The 15,000-nt window shown below is 34.3% G+C and overlaps 1 long non-coding RNA gene across 1 annotated transcript in view; it reads right to left on the minus strand.

The window, feature by feature from the left end:
- LOC135222251 (uncharacterized) overlaps positions 1–15,000 on the minus strand; it is a 264,770-nt gene that overhangs the window by 156,687 nt on the left and 93,083 nt on the right. Inside the window, exon 3 of the long non-coding RNA XR_010316246.1 lies at positions 6,360–6,403. This is a non-coding gene — a long non-coding RNA (uncharacterized LOC135222251). The remainder of the gene's footprint in view (positions 1–6,359; positions 6,404–15,000) is intronic.

Here is a 15,000-nt window from a genome sequence, read left to right on the forward strand (position 1 = left end):
TAAGCCGGTTTGTTAGATATTTGGGAAAAAACACTATTACACGGCCTCTGGAAACGATAGTAGTTCACAAACACCTGAGAACTTTACCTAAGAACCAATCTACAAGAGACTTTTTCTTAAAAGGACGTACACTCGGCACCCTGGCCTATTCTTCGGTCTAAATGAGAAAACTTAACGCTTCTTTGTTGGTTGATACTGTGTCCCAACTCAGAAGGAATTTAGAATGGTGGGATTAGTCATTTTACATTTTCAGTTGCTGTCTGTCTGTCTCTGTCTGTCTGTCTGTCTCTCTCTCTCTCTCTTTCTCTCTCTCTCTCTCTCTCTCTCTCTCTCTGAAGCATTAGCAATTATCTGGTAGACATTAGAGGTGCCTCACACTGAAGGACCTGGGGAAACGCGAACGAGCTGTAAGGTTTGTAAGGTCCTCTCTTCCTCTCTCTCTCTCTCTTAATGTCTCCTCTCGGGGCTCTCTAACACTTGCATACTTGGCCATTGAATTACTTGATCCTATCTATAGAACTGGCTACTCCCTTGCCATGACAAGGGAAGCTGTTATCAGACGCAGGAACAACAGATAATTGTAACTACAATAGTTATCTCTACAATAGTTACCTACTTCTTTCGCCATTACCAGTGGCGGGTCTAGATATCGTTTACTGTTTGGGCGGGTGGCACTTAGGATTTATATATATATATATATATATATATATATATATATATATATATATATATATATATATATATAGATATGTATGTATGTATGTATGAATATATATATTATCTGAAAATTCACAATATCATGATTGGGAAATTTTTAAGCAATAAAAGTCTTCAATCATGTAAGCTGTGTATTAAAAAACACATAATAAGAGATTTCATTTACTTGAACAGTAGACCTCATCAACCGTACTGATTTTCCTTTTTTAAAGGTACAAATACATAAAGTCCTGAAAGACAGAAAAGACGCTAGAACCATCACAAAGGGAGAAAAAACAAAAACAAACTTTCCTAATCATGTAATTCCATCATTAATGTGTTGTCTGGCCACAATTGCAATAACAAAATAGTTAAAACGATGCAGTTTATAGTTCTCAATAAAATGCAGTTCACATGGAGTGTTCTTTATGCAATACGTATCTGGGTTACAGACTATTTGGCCTTCGTCCTCGTTGGTAATAATGAACTTCCATTAACATGCATGAGAATATATGATATATATATGATATATATATATATATATATATATATATATATATATATATATATATATATATATGTGTGTGTGTGTGTGTGTGTGTGTGTGTGTGAGTGTGTGTGTGTGTACTTGTATTTTTTTTCTTCATCTGGGTGTTCAATTCTAATCTTATCAATCGATACTGCAGATCAGTGAACAGCGTGCGTAATGTCAATAGAACCTCATCTCCATAGATAAATATCTGGTGTTATGAAATGTTAAACATAATTTGATGAAGATTGACTTCAATAAAGCCTTCTTTCAGCGAAATGCAAAAGAGCTTGCCTCTGGTAATTTGACTGACCTTAATTTAGTATGTAGTTATGCCAATCACTAAAAACTAAAAATCAGCAGAGCAGAATGATATTCGTTGTGATGTGAAGACTGACTTTTATGCTTATGCAGACTTTTAATTCCGTTGCAAGATAATCATAATTGATCACTCAATCACTAGTTGAAAGTGGCATGCTTTCGTTAAAAGCAAGCAGAAAATAAATATTGATATTATCCTCTTTCGAAAAGCTAACTCAAGTTGAATACGCCAGAGTTAAAGCATTAAAAGTCTTTTATTGCAGTTCTAGTTTAGGAACCCAGATAAGAATCTAAAGTAATATTTAGTATATAATACTATATATAAACAATCATGTATTATTGTATTACCTTTATAACAACAATTCTAGGTCCTTGTGCAATACGAATAAAACAAGTCCATTTAGCACAAGAGCATTTTCACTGTACTCCATTATTGTATCTGCAATTAATTCTCTTATTTCCCCTGAGTGCGTCATTATCTCGTTCTACCGGATTTCGGATGTAACACCACTTTGGGCCAAGTCTCAAGAACTTGATGAGAGGCCATCTCCACTGTCTGGTACACTCTACACTTCACAGCTCCATTAATGGTGTTTTTAAGACGCAAATTGCAGGTCCAGCTGATTTAGTCGATCTTAATTACAACTCACTTTCGCAAGGATAAATATTCCAGCTCCTGTTCGTAAATGTTGCTTCCATTACTATTATTATCATTATTATTACATTATTAATTTATAAAAGGCTCATAATCACGCGATTTACTAAAATGATAAAGAAATCAATAATAATGTCATTGTAAATATATTCTGGCAGATGCTCGCTACTGCTCGCATTTGCTAGTTTCTTCGCCTGATGTTATTCCAAAATTTTGACTCGAATTTCTAGAATTACCTGCTGAATCCATTCAAAAAAAAAAAAAAACAAAAAAAAAAAAAACAAAGGTCAGCAAAAAAACATTTGCGACCTTTATTATAAACCGTTTGGTCACTAAATGTTGCAAATTTCAGGCCAGTTAGGGGTGCATGTCTCGAGAAATCCAGTATCTGTCTTTGGAATTATGCAGCCCAGAGTTCATCCACCAACTGGAGAACTGCCCACTGGATTAAAACGCATTCTTGAGAACGTCTTCATAACTCCAGGATTTTTTGAAGCAGTCTTCGGTTCCTGAAGCATTTGTGAAGAAATGCCCATTTTGTCTTATTTGGCCCTCCATACATAATTCAGCGATTGTTCAAGGTAATATATTTGTGAGGCAAAAGCAGTTTCACACCTGCCTGAATGTCGGTTATCTTCCAATTCTGACAGAATTTTTATAATTGGTGGTTTTCTTTTTTGGGCCAGCGACAGTAATTTTGATTTAGATCGCTTAGTCATCTTCCTAATAATAATAATAATAACTTAGCAAATCTTGTTTAAACTAATATACGTTGATGATTCCAAGTGCTCCTTGAATTTATGCAGCATTTTCTCCAATATGTGGTTCGGATCCCACAATAAGTTTAGTCCCGTTGTTAGGTAACCAATTGGTTCCTAGCCACTTAAAAATGGTGAATCCTTCAGGCCAGCCCTAAGAGAGCTGGCTAAAGTCAACCGTCAGTAAATCTCATGAATCACAGCATATTACTCTATACCTGTAGGAGAGCAGATTTGGCCATTTCCACTTTTCTTGGATGCAAACTATAATTCTCTTTCACCGCTACCCCACACCCTCAAAAAAAGAAAAAAAAAATCTTTTGGAAAAGGAAAACATACCGTCTTTATTTTATAAAAAGTGTAGATGCAGACGAACTATCGATTAAGGAATGTTATGGAATGATGACTAATAAATTCAACTGCGTAAATTTGTTTCAACGTTCGTAAATTTAAAACACGACGAAGGAATAAGCAAAAAAAGAAAATTAATCGATAAAATTTGGACGGAAACTTATCAAAGGATCTGAACTGTTTACTTTTAATTTGTCCAGACGATGAAGATCTTGAAGTAAAAAAATAAATGAAAAAATACTCCCAAAGGATCTCTAATAACATATATATTTGCCAATGCAAAGTAAAAGGAAAAAGAATTTAGATGTGCACGGCGGATATTACAGTCAGGAAGCATCGTCCAATTAAAAAGTACAGATAATTAAACTATACGAAGTAAATTATAATCGTTATTTATTTTGCGGGGCAATATCCGGTTAAACGACATATCAAATATTTAGTAAATACGCTCTATGCACGCATGTATATTCCTTTACAAAGGCAACTTTATATCTTTGTATATAAACATTCGTGCAAATGTAAATGTATAAAACGAAACACAAAGAAACTGAGAGGAAGGGATATTTATATGGGGCACATGGAAAACAATTAGCAGAATGAATACATTCCCTTCCAAGTGAGAGTTATTGTAGGAACCTCCAATTACCATAATAGCACACGAGTGGTTTTGACTATAGACTATGTAAATATATCCATGAGAGAGAGAGAGAGAGAGAGAGAGAGAGAGAGAGAGAGAGAGAGAGAGGACTTATTCAATGTATGTATACATTAATAAAAATGGTCAGCATATGAATTCCGTCTCAGGTTTACATACCGCTCATTTTAAGTTTCTCTCTCTCTCTCTCTCTCTCTCTCTCTCTCTCTCTCTCTCTCTCTCTCTCAAAAGTTATTTTGATTATCGGCTATATAGATATACCCATATTGGCTATATAAATATACCCATGAGAGGAGAGAGAGAGAGAGAGAGAGAGAGAGAGAGAGAGAGAGAGAGAGAGAGAGAGAGAGAGAGAGAGAGGACATATCTAATGTATATATAGAGTAGTAAAAATGGTCAGTATAAGTTCTCTCTCTCTCTCTCTCTCTCTCCTCTCTCTCAATAGATATTCTGATTATCGGCTATATAAATATATCCATTAAAGAGAGAGAGAGAGAGAGAGAGAGAGAGAGAGAGAGAGAGAGAGAGAGACGTATTCAGCGTATATTTATAAAAATGGTCAGCATATGAATCCTGCCTCGCGTTTATATACCGCCAGTTTTAAGCTCTCTCTCTCTCTCTCTCTCTCTCTCTCTCTCTCTCAATAGATATTTTGGAGCAATGAGAGAGTGAAGCGGAGCTTTTCCTCTACGGCTCCATACAATAGCTTACTCCATGTCGAGGTGTAGCCATCAAGATTATTCCCATTCCAGGATTAGAGAAATTGCTTGGCTTTGCCGCCATTCCAACTTTTTGAGCTACACCGACAGTCATCGGGGAATGGAGAAGATGGGAAAATGCCATGAATCCAACGCGTTGTTCTTGCATTCGACGAAAATGTTTCGGGTCGTTTTCAAAATTGGATTGCTAAAAATATATTTGCTTTTCATTCTCAACCTAGAGGGAGAGAGAGAGAGAGAGAGAGAGAGAGAGAGAGAGAGAGAGAGAGAGAGAGAGAGAGAGAGAGAGAGAATTACAAACACCGATAGATCTCTATGAACGCACTCTGCAGTAGAAACGGATGAAGAATGTTTACATAAATCATATAAAACTGAAATAAACTATTTTTAACGACTCAAAAGGAATAAAACATCGAAATGAATCCCGGTGCCAGCACATGTGCATGAAATTCAATTAGTCCGTTATGCTGGCTTACAATCACACATACGTATGCAGACACACACACATAAACACATAAATAAATAAATAATAAATATATATATATATATATATATATATATATATATATAATATATACATATATGCATGCGTGTGTGTGTGTGTGCACGCGCACGCGCGTAATTTTACGAAAGGGTGGTAGAACGTATGCTCACAGCTCTCCATGCCTGTTAGGGACACAGAGCAATTGCACAAGGAGATTCCAGAAACAGCGAGCCATGAGCCATGTTGAAGTACCGTGCCCCAGCCTATCGAATATTTTTACGCCTTCCTGTCTTTGACCTTATATGCCCAAAGCCTCGGAAATCCGTGTCAAGCCAGAGGGCAGCCAGGCTGTTGTGAAAGAGGATACGGCTGAAAAATTCAATGCATCCTTGATCCAGGGATCGAGTCTCATATGCAGTAGCTTTTTTCTTTCCTCTTTTGGCTTCTTCCTGACCATGCAAGCACACATCCCCACCCCAAAAAGCCCAACCCCCCCGGCCTTCGAATATCGAAATGTTATGCCGGCGACGCAAAAGCATTTTATGATGTTTGGTTTGCGCAATAACAGAAGATCGAGAGATAAATGATCAAAAATGGATATTTCATGTGAATTTATCAAAGTAGCAAAACTTCTTCAAGGGCTGAAATGTTAATAAAGACATTGGCTACACATAATTGATTAATCAGGCTTTAGAATATATATCAAATTCCAGATATGAATTAGTTTTGTAAATATTATTCCATCGCATTACGACTTGCTTTAGCTGTGAGTTATAGCCCGTGTGGCGACGGAAAACCCAGGGATACCAACATGAAATTAAAACGATTAAATATGCCTGTACTTGAAAATTTCAATATATGCATTTAAACATGCATTAAGCCTAGGTTTATCTGATTACATCAACACTTTGGCATTTACTTTACAACAGGATCATGATACAAGCTAGCCCTTATGCAAGGAAATCATGTATGGTTCAAAGAAGAAATTACTGTATACGGGATTAATTTGACACAGTGTAAACCAATATATATAGTACCATAATCGTGATGGGATTAAAGCTGTTCTCAAAGGATTCCGTAATATCACAGAAAAATGGACTAACAAAAGCTACAATAAAACCTAAATATCCCCAGAATTATATTTGCTCTAATTCATACTCAACATGCATCTAGGATTTGATTAGACCTTACCTTTATGTGTAAAGGTTTCGTTCCAAGGTACGTTTCCCCAGGAGCTGAAAACCAGAAACATGACGGCTTCAGTTTGATTCTGTTATTAAGCTTTACATAAACTCACTATATTTCAGGAAACTGAGAATTAAACCTTTCTGAAAATGGTAAACAGAATAAAAAATAGAAAACCGAGTAAAAAAGAATTCTAGAATTCTTATTTGCCATAACTAAGAGTCTATTTCAGTAATGAGTATAATCACGATACTTAATGCTACAACATTTTACAAAAAAAAAGTCGTATCCTATTTCCTTTTTTTATAGACCAGGTATTATCTATATATGTTTTTTTCATGCGAAATATGGAATCAATAAAAACAATAGAAAAATGAAACTGCAAAGAAAAATTCTTTGTTTTATACAAATTTTTAACAAAATATTTTGTCCAGATCATTATGGATTATTTCAATATGTTTAGATATGAACAGTTCAAGCAACCTTGTTATCAGAGTATAATCTGTACAAAGAACTTTCTGATAAAAGAATGTTGTTGAATGCAAATAAAACATAATTGAGTACAATTAGGCAAATCTAATATTATTAGATTATCATCTGTTTAAGGAACTTTCTGTTCAATGAAAGAATCTTTCTCATTATCAATAGTATCTAACGACCATTATTGATGTTAATTATATTGGCAATACATTATAGTTTTTGTACTTTTTTACCTGACTATGAAGGCTATGAAATCTTTTCTCTCAAGGAATGAATAATTTAGTCTCCAAGCATACGGGCTCAGAATTAGGCAAAATGGACAATTCTGTCACTCAACACTGTAATGATCGATGATTGATCTGCATAAAGACTGTAAAAGAATACACTTTTTAAATGAAAATCTAATAGCACATATACTTAGTTATACAAACCATACCACATATTACAGAATATCCAGCTTTTCACAGATAAGAGAAAGTGAAATAAAGCGTCTCCCCACTTCCACCACCCGGGTGTAATTTTGTGTTGAAAATGTTTTTTCTGTTTGTTTTTTATCTTATGCTTTTTATTTATTCTCTGCGTTACATTCTCAATATAATTTATATGAGTGCTCTTAAATGTAAACTAGTATAGTGACAAAAATTGTTTCAGCCTTGAAAATTCCACTGGAAAATTAGTCGCGAAACGTCGACCAATAAACTGCTTTTATTTAGAGGATGCCTCTCCCTTCGCCTCACCTTGAATACATACATACATATACATACACACACACACACACACACACACACACACACACACACATATATAATATATATATATTATTATTAAATATATATATATATATATATATATAAATATATATATATATCGGCAATCAGCAGGGTCCATCAAACACATAAAAAAGTCCATGGTTTATTACAAAAACGTTTCGCACCTAACTCAGTGCATCTTCGGTCTGTAAAATTAAACATACTCTTTAAAAATATTATAAATAACATTAAAAAGCAAATAAAAACATCAAAAAATTTTAAAAACTTAAGAATTAACTTTACTTTAAAAAACCATCACAAGAATGTGTCAAAAGTAAAAGAGAGACCCAGTGCCTAACAACCTGTTAGAGTGGAGAAGGAAGAACGAAGGACCAAGACTGCAGACCTACCCAAGACTTCAGTTATGCTAGATATAGAGGAGCAGCCGATACGTTGGAGTTTAAAGACGGAACCAGCCGTTTACTGTATAAAGACTCAAGGGTGGTGAGGTAGTTACTGTGGCTTGTACCACCAATAATAGAAAAATGTTTCATATCAACTTGAATCCTGCATATGGACGCATGGTTCCTAATATTAGAGAATTCAGGTTTACTAATTCTCTGTCCCGTTCTGAAACCATATCCCAGGTGACTGCAATATCTCATCTGCAACAACCTACGGCAAGAACCAACGTAAATACCGGGACATCCCGGGCACTTAAATTTGTAAATAATGTTGGATCTCATGAAGGCCGGCAGTTTATCTTTGCGGTTGAAAAATGTGCAAATATTAAGAGGATTGATAAGGATGAGATGCATATTAAGGCAGCCAAACTCTAATTCAATAATGCGTTTCACTTCACTTAAGAACTTATTATATGAGATAAAAAGGATGGTAGCGAATAGTTTCTTCTTTTCTACGTTGTAAGAGGGAGTTGGCTTAAAAAATATTTTTGAAAGCAGTCTGTTAATAATCTTATAAACCAAATTTTCTGGATACGAGTTCTGTGAAAAGAAACTTACTAAGAAGTCTTTTTCATTGTGAAAAAGTGACCAGCTTGAAGAGTAACGGATAGCAGTGTAAACCATATTGTAAATAGAGTTCAATTTAAAATTCTTAAAATATGTACTATAAAATTTTTTTACGAAGATCATATAACTTTTAATGGTTTTAACAGACAACTCTTCAAGACGCTTCTTGAGCTTGCTGTGCAAGACTCTGTTTGTTTTTAACGGTCAACTTTTCTCGCAGGTCGATGGAGTTGCTATGGGTTCTCCTTTGGGACCTGTTTTTGCTAACATCTTTATGTCTTCTTTAGAGGAAACTTTTTTAACAAACTGCCCAGATGTGTCGTACACGGGACTTGCCAATAATTTTTATAGTACATGTTTTAAGACTTTTAAATATAACTCCATTTACAATATGGTTTACAGGGCTATCCGTTACTCTTCAAGCTGGTCACTTTTTCACAATGAAAAAGACTTCTTAGTAAGTTTCTTTTCACAGAACTCGTTTCCAGAAAATTTGGTTTATAAGATTATTAACAGACTGCTTTCAAAAATATTTTTTAAGCCAACTCCCTCTTACAACGTAGAAAAGAAGAAACTGTTCGCTACCATCCCTTTTATCTCAGATAATAAGTTCTTAAATGATGTGAAACGCATTATTGAATTAGAGTTTGGCTGCCTTAATATGCATCTCATCCTTATCAATCCTCTTAAGATTTGCACATTTTTCAACCGCAAAGACAAACTGCCGACCTTCATGAGATCCAACATTATTTACAAATTTAAGTACCCGGGATGTCCCGGTATTTATGTTGGTTCTTGCCGAAGGGTGTTGCAGATGAGATATTGCAGTCACCTGGGATATGGTTTCAGAACGGGACAAAGAATTAGCAAACCTGAATTCTCTAATATTAGGAACCATGCGTCCATATGCAGGATTCAAGTTGATATGAAACATTTTTCTATTATTGGTGGTACAAGCCACAGTAACCACCTCACCACCCTTGAGTCTATACATTAAACGGCTGGTTCCGTCTTTAAACTCGAACATATCTGCTGCTCCTCTATATCTAACATAACTGAAGTCTTGGGTAGGTCTGCAGTCTTGGTCATTCGTTCTCCCTTCTCCACTCTAACAGGTTGTTAGGCACTGGGTCTCTCTTTTACTTTTGACACATTCTTGTGATGGTTTTTTAAAGTAAAGCTAATTCTTAAGTTTTTTAAAAATTTTTGATGTTTTTATTTACTTTTTAAAGTTATTTATAATATTTTTAATGAGCATGTTTTAATTTTACAGACTGAAGATGCACTGAGTTATGTGCGAAACGTTTTTGTAATAAACCATGGACTTTTTTATGTGTTTGATGGACCCTGCCGATTGCCGATACAATATCTTATCTGGAACTCATATAATATAATATATAATATATATATTATCTATATTATATATAGATATATATATATATATATATATATATATATATATAGTGTTTCTCATACAGAATACATTCTTGAGTATGGTGGAGAGTTGAAATAAAATCTTCATTTAGGCATTTTAAAGTTAACGGTACCGAGCTAATAAATCGGGTTGCAAGGTAATACAGAAGTGGAGATCACATCATAATTCTGAGAATTAACCACTGTATCTAATGGTTACAGAACAGTGGTCGCGATAACAAAGAGAAACTAAGAGATAACTTGAAAAAGACAGCGAAACCATCATCATCCTTTGTGTTCCAAAACGGAGAGGAATCACAAGTTAGCTCTTTCGTTAGTATTCAGCGTATGGAACGAGCTCTCCTGGTCAGCTAATCTTCTGCATCTGTGGTTTTTGTTCCTCGAAGCTCGTCTGCTTCAGCGAACGCTCCAGAAGGGAAAATATTTTGTGCAGTTGATGGGAAATATTTTGTGATGTTGATGGAAAATATTTGATGAAGTTGATGGGAAATATTTGGTGAAGTTGATGGGAAAAAGTTTGGTGACCTTTATTCCAAAATCAAAAGTATTTTAAAAGCTGTATTAGATATTTTTGATCGATTCACACGCGAGAGAATTAGATTGCAGTAACTCCCAATCGAATCGGGGCGATACGCCTTTTTTTCAATGTAGTTTCACAATACTGTAAGAACAGAAGGAGAGAGAGAGAGAGAGAGAGAGAGAGAGAGAGAGAGAGAGAGAGAGAAGAGAGGGCGGGCGTTTAAAAAGATATTAAAGTAGAAACGGCTGAAGCATATAGAAGCTTAGTTACTCCGTCTGTAACGTTACACAATTTTAAGATAGCTCAAAGATAAGTGGTGATCTTGATAAAAGATGATCAGAGTAGCAAAGGCAAATGAACAAAAACTTTCCGGGATATGTCACCCAATAATTTGGAGTAGGCTTTGCAGTCTTATGCCGTTAAAACGAAAACTAATCATGAAATCGGAAGTGTTTTCTAAAAAAAAAAAAAACTTTGAATTGATTATCTCAACCTATTATAGTGTTTAAATTATAGTCAAATTTAAAACGTTTCAGCCTCTGCCTGTACTGAATTTTACAGTTTTACAGTTTTATTAAATACCACTCATTTCTCTAGAAATTTTATACCAGCCGTTACCAAATTAGGAAATGATAATCCTAGTCATACTCGTAAAGTTCAGTTGTTTGAACTTAAAATGAACTTTGTTTCATAATTTTCTATTTAATTTTCCTTGTCATTTCTGTTACTTAGCTTATTTAGTGCAGTTTTTTAAATTTCTTATTTATTTATTATTTTTTCTTTTTTTTTTTGCTATGTTAAATATTGGAACCCTTCGACTTGTGCTACCCTGCTTTTTCAGCTAGGATTACCAGCTTGACATGTAATAATCAATCTAATAATAATTAACTAATACTAATATAAGAATAATAATAATAATAATAATAATGATAATGGTGATACTAAGTTGCTTCAGTAGTCAAGCAGCAATTTCGGGATATATGTATTAGACATTATTCATTTAAAAAGATAAACAACCAATAGATCCTAAGTTCCTATTTTATACAATTAATAATAATAATAATAATAATAATAATAATAATAATAATAATAATAATAATATTATTATTATTATTTAGTCAAGCAGAAATTTCTGGATATATATATTAGACACTATTCATTTAAAAAGATAAACAACCAATAGATCCTAAGTTCAACAGTTATTGTAAATATTCTGGTTGAGTGTTCTTAAATGATCGTGATCAACTGAAGTCTTAATCTCAACATTTGCCTTAGTGCTACTGGGTGTGTAATCTCAAAAAAATATTGCGATATGGTGGAATGAGTAATTTGTAATTTGGACTGGATATAGGTATGCACAACGAAGGAAAAATTATATATAAATACTAACACATATTTAGTGTCAGATTACATTACTCAAGAAGTGCTGAAAAACTACAAGTTTTCTTTATGTATCTGATGTAGCAGATCTTACAGGAAAAAAAGTAAAATAGGTGGTTAGGTTGGAGGTCTGTAAACCGTTTGATTTTATCTCTAAAATAGTTCTTAAAGTTATAGAAATGAATACAATGAGTGTGGCACAGTAATGAAACGATTAAAACTTACCGTTTAATAAGATCGAAATACCAGAAACTGCATTACCAATCTGCTTTATGATTTACAAAAATCTAGTTAGTAATTGTAAGGGAACTTGCGTTACTGAAAATGTAATAAATAGAATATTAGATAATAAGTCTGCAGGCAAAATTTCTTATTTATTCTGTCATGTTATCTGTTACTGATCTTTCTTTTCGTTCAAATGATATAAACTGAATCTGATGTGCGACGTGTTCTATACATACTTGTCAAGGTTCAATGTCATTCAAAACATGAGTGCTATCATCTTCCAATGTTCCTGTAAGATTATACAATGGAATAGCTTATCAGATGGTAACTTTAGACTAAGGCGAGAATGAGCCAATTATACTAATAAAATAAAGAATAACATATCCTGAAGTCAAGCTGTCAGATTTCAGCATATAAAAATTCAAGAACGGCAGAAGTTTCAACATATACAAAAAAACCGATGGCGGAATATTTGCCACAAGCGGGAATCCTAAAGATCTAAAGTTTGCGTGGGGAAATCTGAAAGAGACAACTGAGGCGGTTCTAAAAATGAAACAGGACCCATGAAAGGAACTTGTGGGCCCAACGTAAAAGGAAAAAAGCCTTTTGGTATTTATCTGAGGCCTCCTCGGCTCTCTTGGTGTTTCGGTCCTGAAAGTCAAATATGACGAGGGTAAAAGGCGGCAGCAACTGGCAGAAATTTGTGAAGCAGATGTCTTTCCTGTCTGGAGGGGATTGGTAAGTCAAAATATATGTAAAATCACTCTCTCTCTCTCTCTCTCTCTCTCTCTCTCTTTCTTTCTGACATTATACAACGGTAATTGGCATTACGATCACTTGTAAGGTATTGAGTGTAAGAAACGTTTTTGCAGCTAATTTTGCGGAGGATTAAAGTATTTGAAAATTTGAGTTTTGGTAACGTATGTATACACACATATCTATCCATGTAGTATGTGTGTGCTTGTATTTGTGTGTGTGAGCAATCTGTCTCGTCTAAAACAGGAAGATTTTAGACGGATTTAGTATAGAACTAAAGTAACAAATGTTCACAACGATTAATCGTTTGTAACTTTATGTTATTCTTCAACGACCAAGACTTTGCACCATCGCCCTAAGAAGCTGTTAAAAAATTCCCAGAGCTTGAATTCGCCGGTCATTTCTTCATGATACAACAGATAGCATCGAGTTGAACAAACCAACTGAAATCTAATCATTCCCCCAATAATGTGACACTAAAACATCGTTAACCTGAATTAGGACCTCGGGCAGTAAACGGTAAGATATTGAAATATGTCATATCTATTAAGAAGTGTGACTGGCTAACTTTAACCTTAAATAAAATGAAAACTACTGTGGCTAGAGGGCTACACTTTGGTATGTTTGATGATTGGAGGCTGGATGATCAACTTACCAATTTGCAGCTCTCTAACCTTAATAGTTTTTAAGATCTGAAGACGGACAGAAAAAAATGTGGTTGTACAGCAGAAAAAAAAAAAAATAATAGCCATCTCAACAGTTTTCTTTTACAGAAAACAAAAAAAATGGGTGAAACTACTTTTTTTGAAAAGTCACTAGCACTGCTAAGACTACCATAATATAGCGCTCATTGAAATTCAAAAGTATTCCATGAAAACGTTTTCTAATTGACGAGTGCAGTAAGAGGGTAGCAATTAAACATTTTTAAGAGAATCTTCATAAATAAAAACCAAAGTTGAGGTTCTTTTATGTATGTTGCAGTATTAAGCTAACAATCAATTATATTTATGATCATAGGATAGTTATGAGGGTTACTGTACTCAAAAGCATTTCAAAACACTATGGTAAATGAGTCAATAGTAACAAAGAACATGTGGGGTACTGTAGCAAACTAGAACTAAATAAATCAATAGTATTTCTAGAGAACATCATTGTTCTTCTATCCGGTTTTACTGCCTTACTGGAAAAATACATTTTTTACAGTAGCCAGATTAATTGTTATTCGGGCATTGAAAGCCTGTTAGTTTTAATAGGAAAAAAGTACTTTATCCATACAACAGCTTTTAGGAGAACTCTCTCTCTCTCTCTCTCTCTCTCTCTCTCTCTCTCTCTCTCTCTCTCTCTCTCTCTCACACACACACATACACAAACTATCCGGGAACTGGAATCTGCGTAAAATTTTATTCGGCCATTCAGATTAAAGCAAACTGTTGATACCGATCCCGTAAATTGTCTTTTTAAAATAAGTTCTGTAGTACTCGGTGGATCTCGGTGCCTGTAACCTTTAGTTTTTAACAGTTGTATTCGAATTCATATATTTTGCAACACGTAGGTTGCAGATGATATGACTGGCACTGATAAAATAAAAGTTATAGGACTTACAATAAAAGTAAATTAGCAGTCTCTCCCCTTTTCATATTAAAATCGAATCATTTAGAGCATTTGTCATGTCATGTTTTTAGGAATGCATCCGAAATTAATTTGGGTATTAAGAATCTCCTTTGCTGTCATACCATATGAATAGAAAGTTGTTCATACCAACCAAGCGGTAATCTCTCTCCAATACCTTCGACATTTTTGTCCTAAAACTAATCCCCTTTAAGACTTACTGTGCTCCACGAGTTTAATTATGAAGAGTAGCGAGTTAAACCTTCACTTAATGATTTGGACAATCATTTTCCAAGCTATAAAGATATTGGGGTCTGTGGGGGTTGGTATGTACAGTCTTGCAATAAAATTGCCCTACACTTCTGTATTATCAGTAGAATTTGTACAAGGTAGGAATTTACATCTATCTAAGAATATCTTCTACAAGATTAGGGAAAAAATAATTCCTCATAAATTGAATGAAA

Source organism: Macrobrachium nipponense, chromosome 3, assembly GCF_015104395.2.
Source record: "Macrobrachium nipponense isolate FS-2020 chromosome 3, ASM1510439v2, whole genome shotgun sequence".
NCBI lineage: Eukaryota > Metazoa > Arthropoda > Malacostraca > Decapoda > Palaemonidae > Macrobrachium > Macrobrachium nipponense.